At 36.9% G+C, this 20,836-nt stretch overlaps 1 protein-coding gene across 9 annotated transcripts in view; it reads left to right on the forward strand.

Moving 5' to 3' along the window:
* Window positions 1-20,836, forward strand: part of OSBPL6 (oxysterol binding protein like 6) — a 106,441-nt gene that overhangs the window by 19,160 nt on the left and 66,445 nt on the right. Inside the window, exon 2 of one of the 9 annotated variants that reach the window (XM_054070169.1) lies at window positions 11,039-11,097. The exons of 7 other annotated variants lie outside the window; for them this stretch is intronic. The gene's annotated coding sequence lies outside the window, so the exon portion shown is untranslated. Of the gene's footprint in view, window positions 1-11,038; window positions 11,098-17,120; window positions 17,197-20,836 lie in introns of those variants that run through there. One more of the 9 variants, XM_054070168.1, reaches the window with a different exon arrangement.

Raw genomic sequence — 20,836 nt, forward strand, 5'->3', positions numbered from 1 at the left:
GAAAAAAGAAATTTAAAAACCAACAGGAACAAGGAAAGGAATTCTGTGGAAAGGAGGTGGGGATGCTCTTGTGTTTTACACGCAGGAGCAAAGCATTGGGAAAAATCAAATGGAAAAGAGTGTCAATGTGGAAGAAACATTTAAACAGAATAAAGCCATTTAGAAAAGGAAAGAGGAAGAAAACATAGGAAATGCTGAAGGAACAGTACGATGAGGAAAAATGGGAAACGTCTTTCTTTAAGCACGTGCTAACTTAAATCAAAACTATTTCTTCATGAGAGGTACATTTTCTTTATTCGCTGAACAATCTGTCTTGGAGGTGATGGATTTTAGTTTAGGGTTATTTATTTATTTATTTTTAAAAAAATTCAATAGACTTATTGATGCTTTGATACTTGGGTTTATTCCCCTAAAACAAAACCTGCCAAAGATCCCTTCTGGGTGCAGGTGGCTTATTGATCTTATGTGTTTAAGGCAGAGTTGTGTTTTGCAGCCAACAGCACACAAGGGAGCAATATGGCTTGTATCACATCTGTCTGCCTTTTTTCTTCTCAGCTTGAATGAAGAGTTACCTATTTACAGCGAGGATAGCTGCAGGAAAGCCTCGGCACTCATCCAGACAAAGGGCTCACATTCATGTCTTTACATCCATAGTGGGATGCTGTAGCTACTTTCCTGCTGTTAACCCACCTAATTTTCCTTGTTTTCTACACGTATAGTCTGTGAATTTTTGGATACCTCATGTAGTGTATAAAATATTTGTTCCATCTGCTCAGAGCATTTGAGCTTTATAATAAATCGAAAGCAATTCAGAGGTTTAGTTCTCAACTGTTTTCTTTAGCAATAAAGAATTACAACACGTGGAAGTCTCTCCATATAAAAGGTAAGCTGTGAGAAGAGAACAACAACAAACTAAACAGGATATAACGAAGAACTTCTCTCAGAGATTTTCCTGAGAGGTGTATGTATTTGTTTGGTTGTTACCTGAGGTCTCATTAAGAGTCAGTTTATTCTGCTACTGAGGTGCTTAGGTTTCTTCAGTTATTGCAGAAAGACATTCCTTGTTAGTCCAGAAGTGTTTATATGTTCTTTAACTGCTTTTCTGCTATGTAATTTCATTATGGATGATGCAATCTTTAAGGCTTTGTTTTTTTCTCTCTGATAGTATGGTTTGATGGGATCAACAAAATCCGTTAAATTGATGTGTGTCCTAATGTATTAAAATCTAATTTTTGCTGGTTATTATAGTACTGCGCTCTGTCAGCTATTTTTAAAGAAGCTGCTACTGCCGACAGTCACAATTACTGCAGAGGACTCATGCATGTGGAAATTTGGTTTAGAAATTTGGGTGCACTAGCTTATAATTTACAGAGATCTAATGCAAAACTTGTCTCCCTTTCCTGGACTGCTTATCTAATTGATATGAATTATTTGATACTTTCACGGGGTCCACTTTTCTTCACATCCTGTTTATATTATAATCTGACCAGCATTTCTTCATGGTGTCGCATGATGCCTTGACAGCAAGATGAAGTTCTAATTCTTTAGTCAGCTTCTTACACAAACATCAATTACCAGTGTAGCAGAACATAATGGACCTGCTAAATGAAAGTACTGATACAGCTTGCCCTGTCCTGTCCCTCAGAATTCAGTCTTCAGCTGGCCCACGTCAAAGGGCCAGTCTTTTTCTTTTAGAGAGTCTGCACTTAGATTGATCTGAGTTCCTTTTTGCCAAAATGCTTATAAACTTGAAGCAGTTGCAGTAACGAGGCATACAAAATAGTCACCCTGCTGTAGGAATTTGAGCAGATTTCTTGTATGAGTGTTGGGTCTGCTGCTGGGAATTTTTTTATTATATAAATTTCATGTCCAAATCAAGTCTAAATACAGATTTAGGGGGTCAATATTTGGATCCTCCTTTTTAAAAAAAGTTGTCTTATCTCTAAGGTAAAACTTACTAAAATGAAAAGATGATACATTTGGGTATACTGTTAGAATAAAGTATCTCTGATTACATAGAGATTTTTCTTTATTTTAGCTGATAAAGAATAGTACATTTTAAAAGTGTAGTGGTAGATAAAAGTCCTCCTATCATTTTATGAATGTTATAAATAATATGTTATAATAATATGTTATAATAATAAGACCTAACTTAATTTCTCTAACATTTACGGAACAGAATAAATTTTACTGTAGTGTTCTTTTCTTTCTACTTTGGAGTCAAAATCTCTTTTATGGTATCCGTATATAAAGAGTTTTTGTCTACTGGCTGAAAGCCATAAGACAGGAAAGAAAAATACTTATTTAATCTTTACTACAAAAATTGATTACTACATACTTTGCAAAGCTGTATGTTTCCTAGGTTGTTCAGTAAATTCCATCTGATGTACCTAGAAGTTCTTGTATTTTGAACAATACATTCATAATAATACTTAAAGCACTTCTAATCATCATAATCTCCTTTACAAAAAAAGAAAATGACCGTTTTATAATTGCAGATTTTTTTTCTCTTCCATTTATCTCCCTTACATATATCCTATGTAATCAGTTTCTATTCTGATCCCATGTTTCCCAGGAGATCTCTATGTATTATTATCTTTATTAGATGAAAACAGAATTTCTGAAACATTTTCTGTATGTCTGCTATTAATGTGATTGGGAAGGGACTCTCTGGGCTGTTTTATTTATTTATTTACTTGTATTCCTATGTTGGAATGCCTTGTCATAAATACTTCTGCAAATCAACTGGATCAGTGAGTCACTGTGATGTTAAAGTCAGATTACAGTCCTGTCCCCCCCATCTTATTCAACTGTTCAGAGATATATGGTAACTGGTAATGAGTCATCTCTTCTTGACTTCACCAATGTATTCCTGTTAATTCTTTGTAGCTTTGTTACTATGGCAGGTGTAGTACAGACAGAACAAAATAGTATGAACTACTTACTGTCATGGATATCATAACCAAAAGCTGAATTCCAGTTACAGAGCTTTTATGTGCAATACAGTTCAAGATACACTTCTAGGACTGATACTTTAAGATTTTTTTTAATAACTACATAATGAGTTTTTATATTTGAAACCAATCAAATAACATACTATCTTTTTACAAGCAACTTTCAGGACAGGTCTGCACTGTTGTAGGCATTAGGGAATTTTTTTAAGAGTATAGGAAGAGATGATGATTGTCGTGCTGAGCCTGCTATATAACACAAGAAGAAAACCTCTACATATCATTCCAGCAACGATCCAATTTATCTGCAGTATATTTTTTAGAAATAATTCTATTCTTTACTTATACCAACTCCATTAAGAAACAAAACAGTACAGAAGCAGAAGAAACCACTTGAATTGCTGAATCCAGCTTACAGCATCACATGGAGTTCTGCAGTGGACAGTAAGTCCAGAAGGTCTGTAAAAAGACCTGCTGTAGGCAGAAGTCAGAAATATGCCCAGCTTTGTAAATTATACTGTATCAAAAATCCTAGCTACGAAGACAGCAAGACTATTTCCATTGTCTTGAGGTACCCCAGTGACATGGAAGAATGTATATGTCCCCGGCAGGCGTTCATACTCACACATCACATGCCGTGCTCTGTTCTTTCTTGCTCTCTCCATAAATCCTGGCAATCTAAGCTAAAGGAAAAACTTGTTCTTGATTCTAGATCTGGTAGTTGGAGTAACACTGTTAAGTATGCAAGTTCTAGAGAAGTTTCTCATTGCTGTTAGGATCATCAGTGCTTCCTGCTTGGTACCAGATCTGTGTTTTCGTAAACCTCTGGATCTGCCACATTCCTCCACTGCTACGTTACCATTCAGGATCTCTCTGGTAGTGTGGCAGTGGAGGAATAGGGCATTTCCTGATATGGGCAGATGTCTGGCACCAACAGTGGAATGTGGTCTGACTCAGTTAAGAAAAAAGGAACAGCAAACCAAGTGTTGCTTAACATACCTTCCAGCAACATCTGTTGTCTTCCCATTTCTGCAAAACCAGACAAACTGAACATAAGTCATTTCAGTAGTCCTGCTTGAAAATGTGTACTTCAGTTCTAGTACAAATATGGTAGCATTGGCTTGAACAGTGCTTTATTTCTCTCTCCATCTCTGAATTTAGAGCAAGCTGAAATCCAAAGCTTTGTAAATGGCATTAAGTATGAGCGCTGGTGAATAGTGTAAACCAGTGCTGTGTGTTAAGTGCATGCAATGAGGAAAGAAATAACAGCATTTTTTAGAAAGCTGTAATTGTAATAGCTCTCCTGTTGTCAGCTTCAATTCTGAGACAAAAAAAAGTCTGAAATGATTTTACTACGTGAACGCTTATTAAATGTGATACTGTTTGTGAGTTATTTTTTTAGTTTACATTGTCTCTTAAGTGTAGAAGTGTTTTTCTTCACATTTTTGAGGCTGGAGAAAGGAAAGGTTGCAAAGCCCACTGGAAAGTTCGGTTCTTTGAGATTGTTGGAAGAGAGAAAAGGAGGGGCAGCTGGGCGCCTTCTGAGTTTCCTTCAATAACACACTAAACTGTGATGGCCGGAATGGTGATGAGGATGCAGCAAGGTCCAGTATGCTGTGGCCAGTGGTAAAGCTTATATGCATCATCTTTATTAGTCTAGGGTTGGGTTTCTTTCCTGAAACAGCAGACAGTTTTCCAAGATGCACTGTGCTGTTAATTGTCGTAGCAGTAATTAATGATATAATGGACTAAAGAACAGATTTTGTCATCATTTCAGCTAATTGTATTTTCCAGGGTAACCTTGTTTCTTAATTGTAATTATCTTCAAATAAGAAGAAAACAAAGAGAGGATTATATGCAATACAAAATCTAGTCAAAAGAATTGTTTTAAAGATTCAGCTGTGGATCCTCACAATACTGCAGCTGATCTGACTTTTGAATTGAAAATGGAAATTCTTGGTTTCTTTCTGAATTCTGTATGACAGTGACTGAATAATGCAACAACATTGATCAGCAGATGTGAGCATCGTATGAGCTGCTAAAGAGTAATTTGATTGTGTATACTAAGAGAACCATTTCTTATGGGTCTTAAAATATTCTGCTTTTCATTCTGATATCTGAATAATTGTGACTAAAATGCTTTTCTGAAGCAATAGGATCAATATTTTAATATTTTTTCTTTTATAATTTTAATTTGTGTGTCAAGTTTGAGTGTGCTTTTAAGTCATTTTTATTTTGCCTTATTCTGGACCTGCTGCACCCTCATCTCCCATGTGGCTTCAAAGACTTGGTTTGTAGCATTGCAGTTGTAAAGATGATGTATTTGGTCATTGTGTGCACTGTTTGTCCTGGCTCTAAGAGTGACTTTTCTGATTCAAGAAAGGTGATGCAAGCAGCACCTGTTGCTTTGCAGCAGCTTTGCAACACCATCAATCTTCACAAGCGTGTCAGCTTCTTCCAATGAACAAGTACTTAATGGCACGATTTTCTTTTTGGTGCATTTGCTTTGTATATTATATGTCCCTTAGGAACTGATTTGCATCTTTTTTTTATGATAGAACACCGTGAGAAAAGTATTTTTGTCTTTTCCATGTATCTCTTAGTGTAAGAAATAAGACTTTTTAAATGACAATATTGATTTCGACAACCTTTTGGTGACAGATACGTACATGTGTAGTATCTTTGAACTGGCTATTCTAATACGTAGATGTTTTTGTTTCCAGTTTCGCAAGGTGATCTTGTATACCAAGATATTCTAGAGTTGTCTTTCTCTGAACGCAGAGAATCCAGGGTTCCTTTCGGCTTCTTTGTCTTGTGTGAAATACGGTATTTCGGTTAAGTGTCCTAAAGTTCAATGATGACAGTTGTCATGCACAGGAATGGCATTTATATAGTGATGGTCAGGTAGTACTTGCAGATTTTCAGAAAGTGCTGGTGTTTGTGAGGATGCTAGTTTATTCCTGGAGACCGGTCCTGTTCCTGTACCTCCATGCGTACTATAACCTTTGATTGTAGTTCAGAAAGATGTGTGTGGTGGGGTTTTCTACCCCCTTTAAAAAGGTTTTGTCAACATTTCTTTTTTAAAGAAATTATTAAATCATCTCAATTAGGATGCAGTTTTTCATATTGGATAATTAAAGTCTTAAGTATTTTGTTGTGGTATATTAGAACAAAAGTATTTCTGTAATAATTGGCTCTTATGGCCTTTCAGCCCACAGATCTGCAAATGATAAAAGTCTAAAACATTCTTGTTTCAGAATAAGTAAGTATTTCAAATCAGAATAATTACTATGACAAAAAACCCTATTTTTCCTGTGTACCTGTAGAGCTCAGGATACTGCAGAATGTTCCAAGTATCTGCAGTGTGAAGCATAGGCAGTGAGTCATACACATTCTTCTGCCTTAAGTGGCTTCAGGAGGGATGATAGTGCAAACTTGACGTTCCTTAGATCAGACAGCTCTCCAGAGGCTTTCAGACAAGACTGACTGTCAGTAGTCTTAGTGGCTTTTGTGGTGGGAAAGCTATTATTTATTGCATTGATAACACCAATGCCTTTTTGGATATGGTAGACCACTAACTGGTGTCAGTCAAGAGTGAGATTTCGTTGCTGTCAGTCTGCTTTTAAAATGTGACTCAGTGGGTTGTGACTGTTCCTGAGTTTCAGATTTCAGCTCTGGTATTTGACATGGGTGTGCCAGCTTAGCTGGATAGGAAATTACTAAGATACCTCTTGTAAATGAAATGATGAAGCTTGGGTTTGTTATGGTATGGAAGTACACTAAAACATACAAATTTAGGTACTTTTATAAAGCATCCTACATTTATCTATTTTTTGCCTTTTTTTTTTTTTCCTGCTGGCATGTTACTGTATAATTTTCTCTAAGTGCCAGATAAACGGTGTTTGGATATTTGCAGATCCTCAGACTGCTGCCCCTATTATGCTGCAGCACTGGTTCAAAGAGAACTAACTCAACATTCTTCAACTATTAAAATATAATTAAGTAGATATGGGTCTGTAGGGAAAATACTGCATGCTGTAGGTATTCTTTCTTTCTTTCTCTCCTGCTAGTTAGTTGTAGAATGTCACTTTGGTTTTAGATTTTAATAACCTATGTTTAGTAATTATGTCCAGAGATATATTTTTTTTCTTGGAACAGTGGTTAATATCTTGGAGTGTGGTTAGGTTTAGTGTTTTTTTTTAAGGGGACCTACCAAGTTAATTATGCAGCTGCAGTAAACTGTATGAAGATGATGACTACTGGCCTGATGACTGTCTGGCTCTCTTCTTTACTTTCTAGCATGCAGCTTTGAGCTCCCCGACTTCACAAAGCCTGTCCTGGCTGGAAGTTGCAGCTGCGCATTTTAGTTCTCAAGCACCTGGAAAAAGGGGAAACTATTGTCACCGATGGTCAGTGACAGGCATTTTAAATACTGCTTCTCTCGTCAGCTTGTTCAGGCGGTGGGTCTGTTCAGGCGGGTCTGTTATGGTGGCTAAATCTACTGTTGAGGATTGTGAACATGGTGTTGTACAACATACGCAGCAGTTAGACAAAAAAGAGAGTTGAACTCTTAGTGATGAATATGTGTGGACTTCCTGGAAAATCCCATTTATAACCAAGCTCCTTCAAATATGATAATAGATTTGGTTTAAATTTTGTGAATAGTATTTATCAGGGTGTATTGTGTTCAGGACAACATAAGGAACTGGAGCTTTTATTGCAGTCCTTCTTATCTTTCATTATTTTCAGCTTCCAAATTGTAGTGTGAGATGTCCAGGTATATGATTCTGTATGGAAGCTTCATTTTGTGGCAGACTTTTACATGGTATTAGTTGAGGTGACATTTGATTTCTAAATACAAATCTTATCTAAAAAGTAAATTTCTATGTAAATATCGAAACAAAATGTTATTCTAAATAAAAATTTTATCTTTCTAAACAAAAATCTTAATTGTTGTATAGAAAAAAAGTAAGTATTTTAGCTGATGGGATGGGACTAGAACATTCAATGTAGGCAGGTTGATTTTAACCCCTTCCTTGATTTTATGTAGTAGGGTCATGATCAGAGGTTTTAAAGGAAAGAATAGCAACTAGAATTCTGCCTGTCTGGAACAGATGATGTATTTATAGTTGGAAGGTGCTTCAAGAAACGGGTACGTTGGCTCTGTTCCATTCGAGTGGATGTACCATCATTGGAACATCTCGTCATAACTTAGGTGATGAGTCAGAAATGACTCGGGCAAAGAAAAAAAAAATCAATCTAAAAGAAATGAAGCTTTGAAATGAGAATGATAGCCAGGAAGGAATAAAAATATGTACAGTTGGAAATCTGGATATGAAGTTCTCTAGCATCTCAATTTTGTATGCTTTTATTTGTCTACTGGATGAAGTAATGAAGAAAACCTTGCTTAAAAATATGTCTCCAATTAATGGAAGATATTGTCAGTCTGGTAATAGAATAAGTAATTTAATGAAATATTCTTGAAGTAGTTCTTGTATGACCAACAGTTGTTTACTTAATGAAGTGCAATATATGATAGGTTTTGCTGTGCTGAGACTGTAGAGGAAACCTCAACACAATGTTGATCCTCAACAAATGTTGGGTATTGCTATCTTTGATTACCTTTCCTTAAATGTTTACCATCCTTGATGGTGTAGGATTAAAATTTCTGTATATGTTGGAAAGCTCTCTGACCCAAAATGTTTATGACCACTGAAAACTTCCTTCAGGTTCTTTTTCATACAGCAGTTTACGATACACATATTCTTGTATATTTGCTGTAGTTCTTTAACTTCTTGCTATGCCATTTCTTTTTACTTGAGGTTCTTTCTAGACCTAATGAATGTGATTAAAGAAGCTTACACCATTAGCAGGTAAAATGAATATTGCTGTGGTCTCTGTGACATCCTTAGTCTTTGATATTTTTGGCATGTAGATTAATACAGTGTGTTGCAAATACTGTGATATTGGCTCTCGCCTGCCACAGGTTCCTAAGGGTAACCAATGTAGGCTGCAGTAGCGAGTTTAAGGAAATAACCACAACATATAATTACTTTGTTAATTAATATAAAGGCGCTTTAGTTTTCTATTGCTTCCTTTTCAGATTCATTATGGTGAGTTAGAAATAATCATTATAAATAATGAAATAGGATTTTTATTTAAACCTCTATGTGAAAATATGATCTGAGAAAGCAGGCTTATCCTCTATAAAAATGCTTTTGGGAGCTAGCTCCTGCTGAGCTGTTCTCTGGAGGCTGGGGCAGAACTTGGCTTAACACCTTGTGCCAAGAACAGCATTTCAAATAGGGCAGTATTTTAGTGTGGAGCTTGAGAAAAAACATCTTTTTACAGATAATTTTGACAAACACAATCTGTTAGTGGTTTGTTAGTGTAAAGAACAACACTTTGAAAGCAGATAAAAGTAGTTCTAGAAATACCTTTTTAGGCCATGACAAAAAATTATAGATCATGTGGGTTAGAAGCGACCATGAAGGTCATCTAGTCCAGCCCCCCTGCAGTGAACAGGGACATCCTCAACTAGATCAGGTTGCTCAGAGCCCTGTCCAACCTGACCTTGAATGTTTCCAGGGATGGGGCATCTACCACCTCTCTGGGCAACCTGTGCAAGTGTTTCACCACCCTCAGCATAAAAATGTTCTTCCTAATAATCTAGTCTAAACTTCTTTTCTTTTAGTTTAAAACCATTACCCCTTGTCCTGTTGCTACAGGCCCTGCTAAAGTTTTTCCCCGTGTCTCTTATAAAGCCCCCTTTAAGTATTGGAAGGCTGCAATAAGGTCTCCTTGGAGTCTTCTCCAGGCTGAACAACCCCAACTCTCAGCCTCTCTTCACAGGGGAGGTGTTCCAGGCCCCCGATCCTCTGGACCCACTCCAACAGCTCCACATCCTTCTTATGCCGAGGGCTTCAGAGCTGGATGCAGTATTTCAGGTGGTGTCTCACTGGAGCAGAGCGGCAGAGTCACCTCTCTGGACATGCTCGCAGTGCTTCTTTTGATGCAGCCCAGGATATGGTTGGCATTCTGGCTTGTAAGCTCACATTGCCAGTGTACATTCAGCTTATCATCCACTGGGACCCCCAGGTCCTTCTCTGCAGGGCTGTTCTCAATCTCTTCTTCTGTCAATCTCCCAGCCTGTATCGACATTGAGGGTTGCCCTGACACAGGTGCGGGACCTTGCGTTTCTCCTTGTTGGACCTCATGAAGTTTTCACAAGCCCCACTTCTCCAGTTTGTCAAGGTCCCTCTGGATGGCATTGTGTCCCTCAAGGGTGTCAACCTCATCACTCAGCTTGGTGTCATCTGCAAACATAAAATCATAGAATGGACATAGAATCATAGAATGGCCAACTATAGAATGGCTGTAAAATATCCAACTGTGGAAAGTCTAATATCCAGCTATGATTTCCTAGACACTGGCAAAATCTTTTTCATTTCAGCATTGCCTTGTGAAGGTAGCTCTGATGTACACTGTTTTTGCACCCCTGTGCTGCAGCAGGCAGACTGTATTTAGGAATGGTCAATTAGCCCTATCATCTCTAATCTATGGTACGTAGTATATCAGAGAAATACGTATCTGAAATGTGACATGATTATGGAAACACTACGACAGATTTAATGGGTCTGTCTGCGGTTTATATTCTGCAAGTCTTACTCTTCCTTCCGCAAAGTAAAACATTTTGAAACTGTGCTTAGAAAATTTGCAGATGCCAGGTTTGAGTTAGAAGGTTTTCTTTGTTTGAGGCCTGTGATATATAGTTATACAACCATTGCAAGATAAGTAATAACTCCTGTAGCACAACACATATATGTGTTGGTTCAGTTGTTGTATGTGTATCCTTTTAGTGGAGACTAGATAGCTAATGGGGATTAAATGAAATAACCACAGAGCTGTGCATACTCCAGAAAGCAAGGGATGAATGTGGACTGCTATGCTCTTGCACCATCAGCAGTGAAATTTCATGGGAGAATTGAGGCAAAGATACCAGAGGAAAAGCAAGCAGAGGAAACTAGAGGGAGAATAAAAAAATTGTTCTGTTTTGTTTTTAATGAGCCTTTTTTTTTTTTTTTTAGAAACATGGACTGTTAAGTTATAGATGTGTGATGTAGAGCCTCTTTGTGTACTTGAGAAGGTAGGTAGTGGGATTTTATTCAGGCAGTAGAAGCGCAAATACCAGTGTTGTAACTCGTCATTTTGAAACCAGATGTGTGTCAGCGCTGAACAAACACGTGGAATGGCATTCTTTTAACAACATAATTTCAGCAGTTGCTGTAGGATCATAGTTTTTTTTTTTTTTTCATTTCTATTAACAGAATTGAAAATGCTTCACATTTTTGCTAGGAATTTGTGGACTTGAGTGCAAAACCATTACCTTATATCATCCCATTAACACTTTCTGCTTTTTAAGGCTTCCGATGGTTTGCTGCAAACTTGTGAAAACTGTTGTGGCCATATTTTGTTAGATTTTGTTTAGGGTAAAATACTGAAAGCTGCTTGTGCTGTGCTGAGAGTGTTTGGCACTTTTACAGCGCTGTCTTTCAATATCATAGCACAGACTATCCTGTGTATACAGCGCAACACACATTTCATTCAGATGATTTGAGACAGTAGGTGCATGCTAATTCAGGGAGGTTTTTTGTTACTTTTCCCAGTAATTAGAAATTTTATACCTCTGAAATACTTTTCAGTGTATCTTTTCATTACAATCCCATTGCAAAAAAACAACCATTCTCCTCTTGAATAGGCTACCCGAAATCTAAGGGATAACTAAAGAAGGTTAAATTACTGCAAAGTCATACTGACTTCATTGCATCTGCAGATACAGCTTGGTTTGCAGTCGCTCACTGTTCTTAAGGCAGAGGTCTAATTTATGATTATATGCTGCTTACTAAATTTAGATTTGACAATTTTGCTTGCCTGATTTCGAAACAAAGGCGAGGTATCTTACAGTTTGCCTTGGACTTGAAGCTCAGTTTTTATAAATTACTCATTACTTCAAAAATAGGCTTCCCTGAATTACATTTTGGAGGCGTACTTCCTTTCATTTACGTACCATGTTTGTGGTCCGAGTCCAGAGGCTACTCACATACGTAAGTTATGTTGCTGATCTGAATCCTTAGTGTTGACAAAGCATAACTAATAAGAGTAAAAAATTAAGTACCCCATAGGGTTACTGGCCTGTTCAGACAGGTGAGTACTCATAGTATTATACAGTCATAGAATGGTTTAGTTTGGACGGGACCTTAAAGAACATCCAGTTCCAATCCCCCTGCCATGGACAGGCACACCTTCCACTGGATCAGATTGCTTAAAATCCCATCCAGCCTGACCTTGAGCACCTCCAGGGATGGGACATCCACGACTTCTCTGGGCAACCTGTTGCAGTGCCTCACCACCCTCACAGTAAAAAATTTCTTCCTTTTCCAATGCTGTGTGGAAGCAGTGGGTACAGCATTGACATCAATGGCAGGGGTAAAACAAGTGAGGATGTGACCATCCCTGCTAACATCTGATACTGATTCTTAATCTTTCAGTCCTTCTGAGATTTGGAAGACTCTCTGGGTGAACGCTAAAAGACTTGGAGCAGCTCCCTGCTTGGTTGGTTGTCCTACTCATACCTAGATTGAAAACAGCCTCTATTTTGGTTAGATTTTATTGAGTTAAAAGCACATTGGAATTGTGTTGCTATTCTGATTTCTATTATTTCAAGTATGATAAAATGATTTAGTAATGAAAGGACAGGTGGAAAATTGTTTTATAAGCCATATATAGCAAAAGGACGTATGGGAACTTACACACAGAGTTGAAACAATACCAGCACTTGTACCATATCTGGGACCAATGATGTCAGCCAGGGATGAGGGTGGAAGAGTCCATTTTTTATTCTGTTCAAGACAGCACTGTTGTTCAAGGAAAATGCTTTCACTGAAATGCTTGATTTTTCAATGGTCTTCTGGATAGTTACTGTACAGATGAGGAGATTCTAAATTAAAAACAAATCATTCGGATCACTGAAGAACAGTAAATAAACAAATATTTCACTTCAGGCTTTAACTTCAATTAAATATTCCAAGATTTTAAAGTGTTTTAGTGTCTTTTTTCTGTTCTTTAAAGTGTGCCTGTATAAAAACTTTATTATGAAAAATTATTCATAATCCTGTTCCAACAGTGACAATTTCTGTGATTGATAATATGTAATTGTAACTAACTTTCCACTGTTATTTCCATTTTTATTTGATAAAAAGATGATAGTAGTTCCATTGCAACAGTCCCCCAGAAGAAGCCTTTTGAATAGCTGCAGTAGTACAAAACTGGAACAATTCGAACTTTTTTGTTTTCTTTTTCAGACTTGTTCTTGCGCTGTTGATCTTTCCATCAGCTGAAATGACAACAGATTTAAGTCTGCACTGTTGTTTAGTTACTCTTGGTCAATCTTGTGTTACTTCACATACATAAAAAATTGCATTTTCTGAGTTAATAAAATAACTATGTAGTTCATTGGTATATTGTGTGGCTTATTAGACCTCCTCTTGCATATGATGTAACATTAACTGCTTCTGAAAAAAGGAAACACAGAAGATGTTTAACAGTCAGTGCTTTCCGTTATTTCATTGATGTTCATAAGCACCAGAGGGCGAGATGTTATGTTAGATGACAAAGTTTTTGGTTGCGTTGAGACAGAAGTGAATATGTTGCAGAATGAAATATTACATTTCCTTTATACATTAAGCAAGGTCACTATTCGTGAAAAGCTGTCACTTGATGCTTGTGACTGATGATTCATCGTGTCCAGCCAGCCAGCGTGGAAATGGTCAAGACTGCAAAAAAGGCCTCTTTTTTAGCTGTATTTGTTAACCTCATCAGTTTTCTGCACTACAGTAGCAATTCTGTCGACTACTAGGTTTTGCGTCCATCTCTTACTATGCGCTGTCACCATAGCTGAGTCACTGCCTTTGGCCAGTGCAGGCCAGATACTGGATATACCTTTTGGCTGTTTTTTCAGTTGCGGCATTTATTTGCTTTGACATTAATGCATATCAGATAGCAAAATGCTTGATTGTTGCTTTCACAATTAAATCTCATATTTGGCTGCTCAAACTTGATGAGCAGCTGACCAACTCAGAGCACTTGTGCTTGCTCAGGGAAAGAGGGAAACCGTGTTTTTCCCCCATAATATCCACTTGCCTTCTCATTTCATCTTAAAAGAAACCTCAGTTTATCAACTTTCAAGTTCTGTAATGTGTATCAAAGCTTGATTTAGGTTGGTATTTAGTCTACCTCACTGTTTCTCTGAGAAGCTCCGAAAGGGGCCTCTCTTATGATGTCTACTTGAAGGCCATCTCTATGATGTCTACTTCTACGAATGCAAAGTGTGAAACCACCATTCACAGATAGAAAAGCAATATGTCATTTTATGTGTTACCTATTTTGGAAAAGTTTTAAATTATCCTTAAATCAAAGGTGTTTTAAAAATGTTTTTTGTTCTTATCATTGTAATTAGAATGAAATATATGTATAAGTTCCTTGTAAATTTAACGTTATTTGAAAAGTTAAAGAAATAAAATTAAAATGAAGACATTTAGTTTCCTGTATAATACATTGAGGTTTTTACATGATAATATTCCCTTTAAAAAAGAATTTATTTCTTTTATTGGATGAGTAGACTGCTAAATCAAAGTTACAAAGCTTTGGAACAAAATATAAGGTACTGTATTTGTGTGGTGATTTTAATTAAGAATGTTTACTAAATTTTTATTAATAAACTAGGTCACTCGTATTTGATAACATTAGGTAATGTTAGTTATTTGCTGACAACATTAGTAAATTTAATAAAATTAGTTAAAAAAACCTAAAACATATTTAATTTGTCAAAATTGAATTTGTTTCTTACTAGTGAAGCTGGAGGATTATTCTGGGTCTTTTTAAAATCATATTGAAATTAGGCACTTTGGGTTTTCTCTTGAAATCACTTTGGGGAATTTTGCATTTGGGCACAAAAGGGAATGTATTATTTCCTAGTAAATATTCTGCTAAAGCACAATGACGAACACTGTAGTGGATAATTGACAGCCACATGCCATTTAGAGCTTGAATGGTACTGTTATTTCAGATCATTAATAAGGACTTTGTGAGGATTGATTGCAACTTGCAAACTCTGCATCTGCTGTGACTGGCTTGACTTCATGCTAAAATTAAACTCTTCCTTAAAATGCTTCTGAGAAGTACAGCTGAAAAACAGTCCTAAGTGCTGATGTTGCTGGCATAACTTTAAGCCGCTCATTACAAATTGTTTTGCAAATAAAATTACAAATAGTTAGTAATAAAATGATCACGTACCACAGGTTTAGCAGTGTTGAAATAAGACATCTTTTGCTTGTTAAGCCTTTCAATTTTTGTTCAGATCAAGCGGAAGAAAATGTCTCATATCTCAGCTCTGGAGAGAGGGGTGAGGGATGGCCTCAGGTGCATACCTGTGTATTGCGACGTGGCAGGGTGTAGGCGTTCAGGTCTTAAAATTCTAATTGTAGTTTCTGTTTGCTTGTTTGTTTTTCATATAACTGGAACCTGCAGCAATGGGCTCTGCCATGAAGAACAGTTTTTGCAGATACAGGATGTATTTTATGTTATCTAAAGAATTTGTTGTCGTAAGCTGACCTTCTGGGCTATAGTGTGTAGTAGTGAGGCATATGTAGAGATTGAATTGGAAAAGGAAAGATAATTTCACAGGGTCATGATTGTGTGCAGTTTATGAGAAGAGTATAAACAAAGAAGGAGGGAAAGAGATCTAGGATAGTCATGAAATATAGAGGAGTAACGGTCTTGCAGGGAGGTAGCATGCACTTTGTGGTATGAAAAATATTGGAGTAGGGGCAGAGAGGTTCAGCTTCGATGAAGATGGCTCTGCAGGGCATAGAGTAATTGTGTGAATTTGGGGTGATGATGACAAACAGTGGGGAAAATGTAATTTATAGTAAAAAATTAAAACGGTAGTAATATATAGTGGCATGTTAGGGATTTGTGTTTCTGCTGCTCCATTATCCCTACAAGTCTTCTGTGCTGATTATCACAGGCTATTCAAATAGCACTTGGGAGATGGAGCTGTTATTAAGCTTCAAATAGGGTGTAAATGTTGATCACTAGCCCTCCTCTCTGGCCTGTGTAAAATTAACCCATTTTTCAGTTCAGTAGGCTGAGCTTGATACACCCTATTTCCAGTTTGCATAGCTCTGTCTGAGTCTCTTATTTTTTGCTGCCATTATACATATTGTGGTTTATCATGTGTCAAGTAGTGGAAAATTAATTTCATGTCTTGCAAGTGGTGCTAAAGCAGCCGGTCATGCAATAATGATGATCACTCATTGAAATGTTGAAAGCCAAGTTGATTTTAAAGAGACATAAAACAGGTTTCTCAGCTGGGCATTACTCAGCTTACTGTTTTCTATAAGACACCAAAAGGTACTAAATTTGAGTGTCCTGTCCCTCAATATAGGGAGGCTTAAGTAGAATTTCTGTATATTATGTTCAAAGACAATAGCAATGTTTGATGTTAGGAGGGAAGGGTGGCCGTTTCCCAGCACACAGAGAAATGGTGGAGAGTAGTGCTCGCCAGCTGGTGTGTTTACTGTATTGCTGCATTATGAATATACAAATGTTGATTGTGACCGAGGCCTTTTGCACTTTTTTTTCTGTATGTCTCCTTACAGAATCATATAATGCTTTGAGTTGAAAGGGACCTTTAAAGGAATCCAACCCCTCTGCAGTGAGCAGGGACATCTGCAACCAGATCAGATTGCTCAGAGCCCCATCCAACCTCAACTTGAATGTTTCCAGGGATGGGGTTTCTGCCACCTCTCTGGGCAACCTATGCCAGTGTTTCACCACGCTCATTGTAATAAATGTCTTATATCTAGTCTGAAAATACAGTCTTTTACCCCTTGTTCTACCTTCCTTTATCCCTCAGGTGTTTTGTTACAATTTGTGAAGCCTCACAAGGAGCATATCTTTGGGAACCAGTCCTTGCATAGCTTACACCAACTTTGCATAAATCCAATAGAAGAGTGTAATGTGGCTTATTATGAGTGTATAAGCAATTGGCTGTTGTGAAATTCATCTGTGGTTGGAACAATTGCTCAAGCATGCCTCTAGCCAGCACACTGCTGAAACGTATCATGTCTGCTACTCTATACAATGTGCTTGAGCAGGATGCTGAAGTCCAGAATCGTATGAACAAGTAAGTACATTGCTGTGGGAACTAGGAAAGTTACCTCACCATTTTGCTCAAGCAACCCTTCAGTCCTCTTCTTAATTAAGTAAATACAGACCTTTCTATGCATCTGGCTATAAAATGTTTGACACTTTTTTTAGCTATGCCTATTCTTCTCTAAACTTCATCAGATTTTGAAAAAAAATCTTTACAAAACTGTGAGAGCTGACATTAGATGCCTAAAGTCTTCTATCAATACTAAATGTAGTGTGTTTGTGTACTAACTGATTTTGCTTTTGGAGAGAACTCTGGCATGTAGTAGGCAAAGGTTTGTGGTTAAACATATTTAAAAGAGAATAGCACACACGTTCTTAATAATGCAGGGAAAATAATATTTGAAAGATCTTAACTTCACACCACTGGACACTTCTGCATTGGTGTTGGATGATTCACTAAATTATATAGTTTATTTCAAACAGGAACTAAGCTGGAAAATTCCCTTGGTCCTTTTTATGTTGCATGATCACAGTAGTCTATTCTGGTTTTATCTCTTTATGTATAAAAATCAGTACATATTAGGAGTAGTTTTGAGTCTATGATTTGTTTTGGAAATCAGTGACTGAGGGAGAACGTACAGCTTTTCAATGATGAGAATATTCTAGGACTACTCAGATTTTTTTTTTTCTGTGCAAGGTGCCTGAGGGCATTTCTGTCCTCATATTAGATCATGCTTCATGTACAAGCAGAGGGAATTTAGTGTACTGTATTTTCAGCTGAAATTATTAGAAGTGTTGGAAGTAGAGAGCTCTTTCTATGGCAAATGAATGTTAGTTTTGAGTACTTCTACACTGTGTTTTTTGTCAGTGCATCTGAATGTTGATTCAAAAACAGAGGAGGCGTATCTAACTATTGAGGTGTGCAGGACTGAGTTTTCAGTGTGATGATAGGAAATAGTATGTTTCCCTCATGGAAGAGAGTCAAGAGATAACCAACCGTGCATTGAGAGAAGAAAAGGATTTTCTTTTTTGGTTGTTGTGGGTTTTTTGGTCACTGATTGGTTCTGTCAGAAAGCTACTTTTGAGCAACTTGCCCCATCTTGTGCTCCGTTTGATTCCAGTCACCATCTCTTAATCTTTGGAGGACCTTCAAAAGCAATTATTCTATCTCATGGTCTTTTCAGCCATGCCTGTGAATCATAACGTTTTTGTAAAACGCTTGAGACATTTTTGAGTCTTCTTTGACATGAACAATAATCATCTATTTTTCTTTTCTGCCTTTATAATGAAAACGTTATTTAGTGAGGTGCAAAGAGATTCAAGTGCTAATGAGATAAGAAAAAATGACTTTGACGTGCTCCTGCTCTTCAATGGAAACATGTTTTGAACATATATGCCATTAAGATAGATTTCTGTAAAGCAGTAAGGAACACAAATATTAGCAGTGATCAGAATGTATGTTTCTGTAGACCTGAAGGACATTTTACATGATTCCATACAAAAGATCAGGCTTAATACATGCCTAGTGACATAGGAGGATAAAATTGTCGAACCTCAAGTGGAAAGGAGACTAATGGAGTGCACCAAAGATGAGGATTAAGAAAAAAGAATTTAATTCCTTTTGTTTTATCCTTCTTTTTCTGGGTTGATTTGGGTTTTTTATTGGTTGATTGGAGAGAGAGAGGCGCTATGTTATGATCTAGCATTAATTCTTACCATGGAATAGGCCAGCTTCCAAACCAGCAGTGATGGCTGAGCTTTGGAATATATTATAAAAAAACATAATTAAAACCACCAGTCTTAATCTGAAAATTTCTTCTCAAACCCTTTCAAAAACCCATTGTAATCTTCAGTGTATTTTAATGGTGTTTAATTATCTTTACCTTTATAAATCTGTGCCTTATTTCTAACTTTCATGTATTTATCTGTTCTTTTTGTCCCATTATATTTTGTTATGCCTTTGTGAAGAAGTATAAATTCCCTCCCGCCCCCGCATGTAGCAGGCTATAGATTGTCATCCAGTGACCCTTCAATCTTCTCTTTGACAAACTAAATAGATAGACCTCTATAAATCTATTCGTAGTGATGTTTTTCAATCTTGTTGTCATGCTCATGGTTCCCTCTTGAACCCATTTGTGAATGTCTTTGAGATGCTGGCGGCAGCACTGGGCTCAGTGATTTAGTAGCAGTCACAGAGGTAATACAGCCTCCCTATTCCTTCTCAATATTTCACAGATTATATGTAAGCCATTAACTGTATTATCCTGTGCAGCTGTGATCCACCACTGACACTTAATGTTTGTCAAGCTAATTGCTTCCAAGAATAAAATTGCATCTTGTTTTTTGTTCCTGGCTATGATCTTCCATTTAGTACCCTGAAAAACAGGTTTGGTAGAAGCTCTGACTAAACTGTTGTTCTGCCGTCTGTTCTCTGTGACCTGAGTAAATTCCATCAACTGCGGTCTTGTATTTGCTCCCATAAATACCTTGTATTTATATTGAGACAGCAGTGATTTTTTTTTTTTTTTTTTTTGGTGGCACCCTCCTTACAAGCATTTGGTGATAGTGCTGTTCAGGAATCATGATAATAACATAGACAGTTGTTAATTTGCTCTGAACTAAAATTTTGCTTGTTACATTTTTAAACATATAGCAAAAATGTAATGTTTGTGTATTAGTGGAAATAAAATGTGCAGAGAAACAGATTGGTTAATAAAAGAAGGGCAGTAAAATGCAGCCAGACATGGATTTCAGGGGCTACTTCCACCAATTAGGCTCCTGCTCTCTGGAGGATTAGTTCCATTTTCCTGAAAATATTTTGTAGCCCTTTTATAAGGGAAATTGGATTCTTTGCTTTAGAGCACTGTCCAGTTGAGACTCTAATTAAACCGCAATTCAAGAGTCTTAGGCTTCTAATCTGTTTTTCCTTTGTTCAAGTTTGCAGTGCTAAGAAAAAAAATCTAGTACTAAAATATGGAAAAAATAAGTTGTTTCTTCTTTCTAAAGAGCTTGTTGAAAATTGTGAGGGTTTTTCTCCATGAATAAAATCAGGATACATGCAACTTTTTATTCTTTAAAGCATTTACTGACTTTTGATTAAAATTTACAATCTCTTTATGGCTCTTTATTAAGATCTGATAAATATGATTATTTGAAAAAATTTTGATGGAAAGAAGTCTTTTCAGTTTAAAAAAAGAATGGAGATGTGGAATTGTATGTGTTGGGTTTTTTTGTTAGTTTGCTTGTTTTTAAAAAACTTGTCCTAGATTTATGTTAGTCTAGAAAAGATTACATCCCCGTTACTTTATCCTGTTTAATGTTTGACTGGTATGTATTATGTATTTGTGTTTATGTATTTGCAAATATGCATGCATGTTTAACCCTCGGCTGGCAGGAGTCTTACAAATACACGCAGCGGTTCCATATGCTGGCTCTGTAGTATGCAAAAAATTTCCATGCCATGCAAGTCGATTGTATTCTATTACTGTGATAGCCTGAGGAACTTGGAACAACAAAGATATCCTAATGAAAATCCTAGGGTCCCTTCAGCTATTAAGTCAATCCTCAGAGACTGCAAATGAGTTGAGGGTTTATTTTGAAATTATCATCTAAACTGGAGGTTTGGACATAACTGGAATTCCACTAATTGCCATGTATGCTTTAGGGCTTCT

The sequence above is a fragment of the Cuculus canorus genome, chromosome 6 (assembly GCF_017976375.1).
Source record: "Cuculus canorus isolate bCucCan1 chromosome 6, bCucCan1.pri, whole genome shotgun sequence".
NCBI classification, from domain to species: Eukaryota; Metazoa; Chordata; class Aves; order Cuculiformes; family Cuculidae; genus Cuculus; species Cuculus canorus.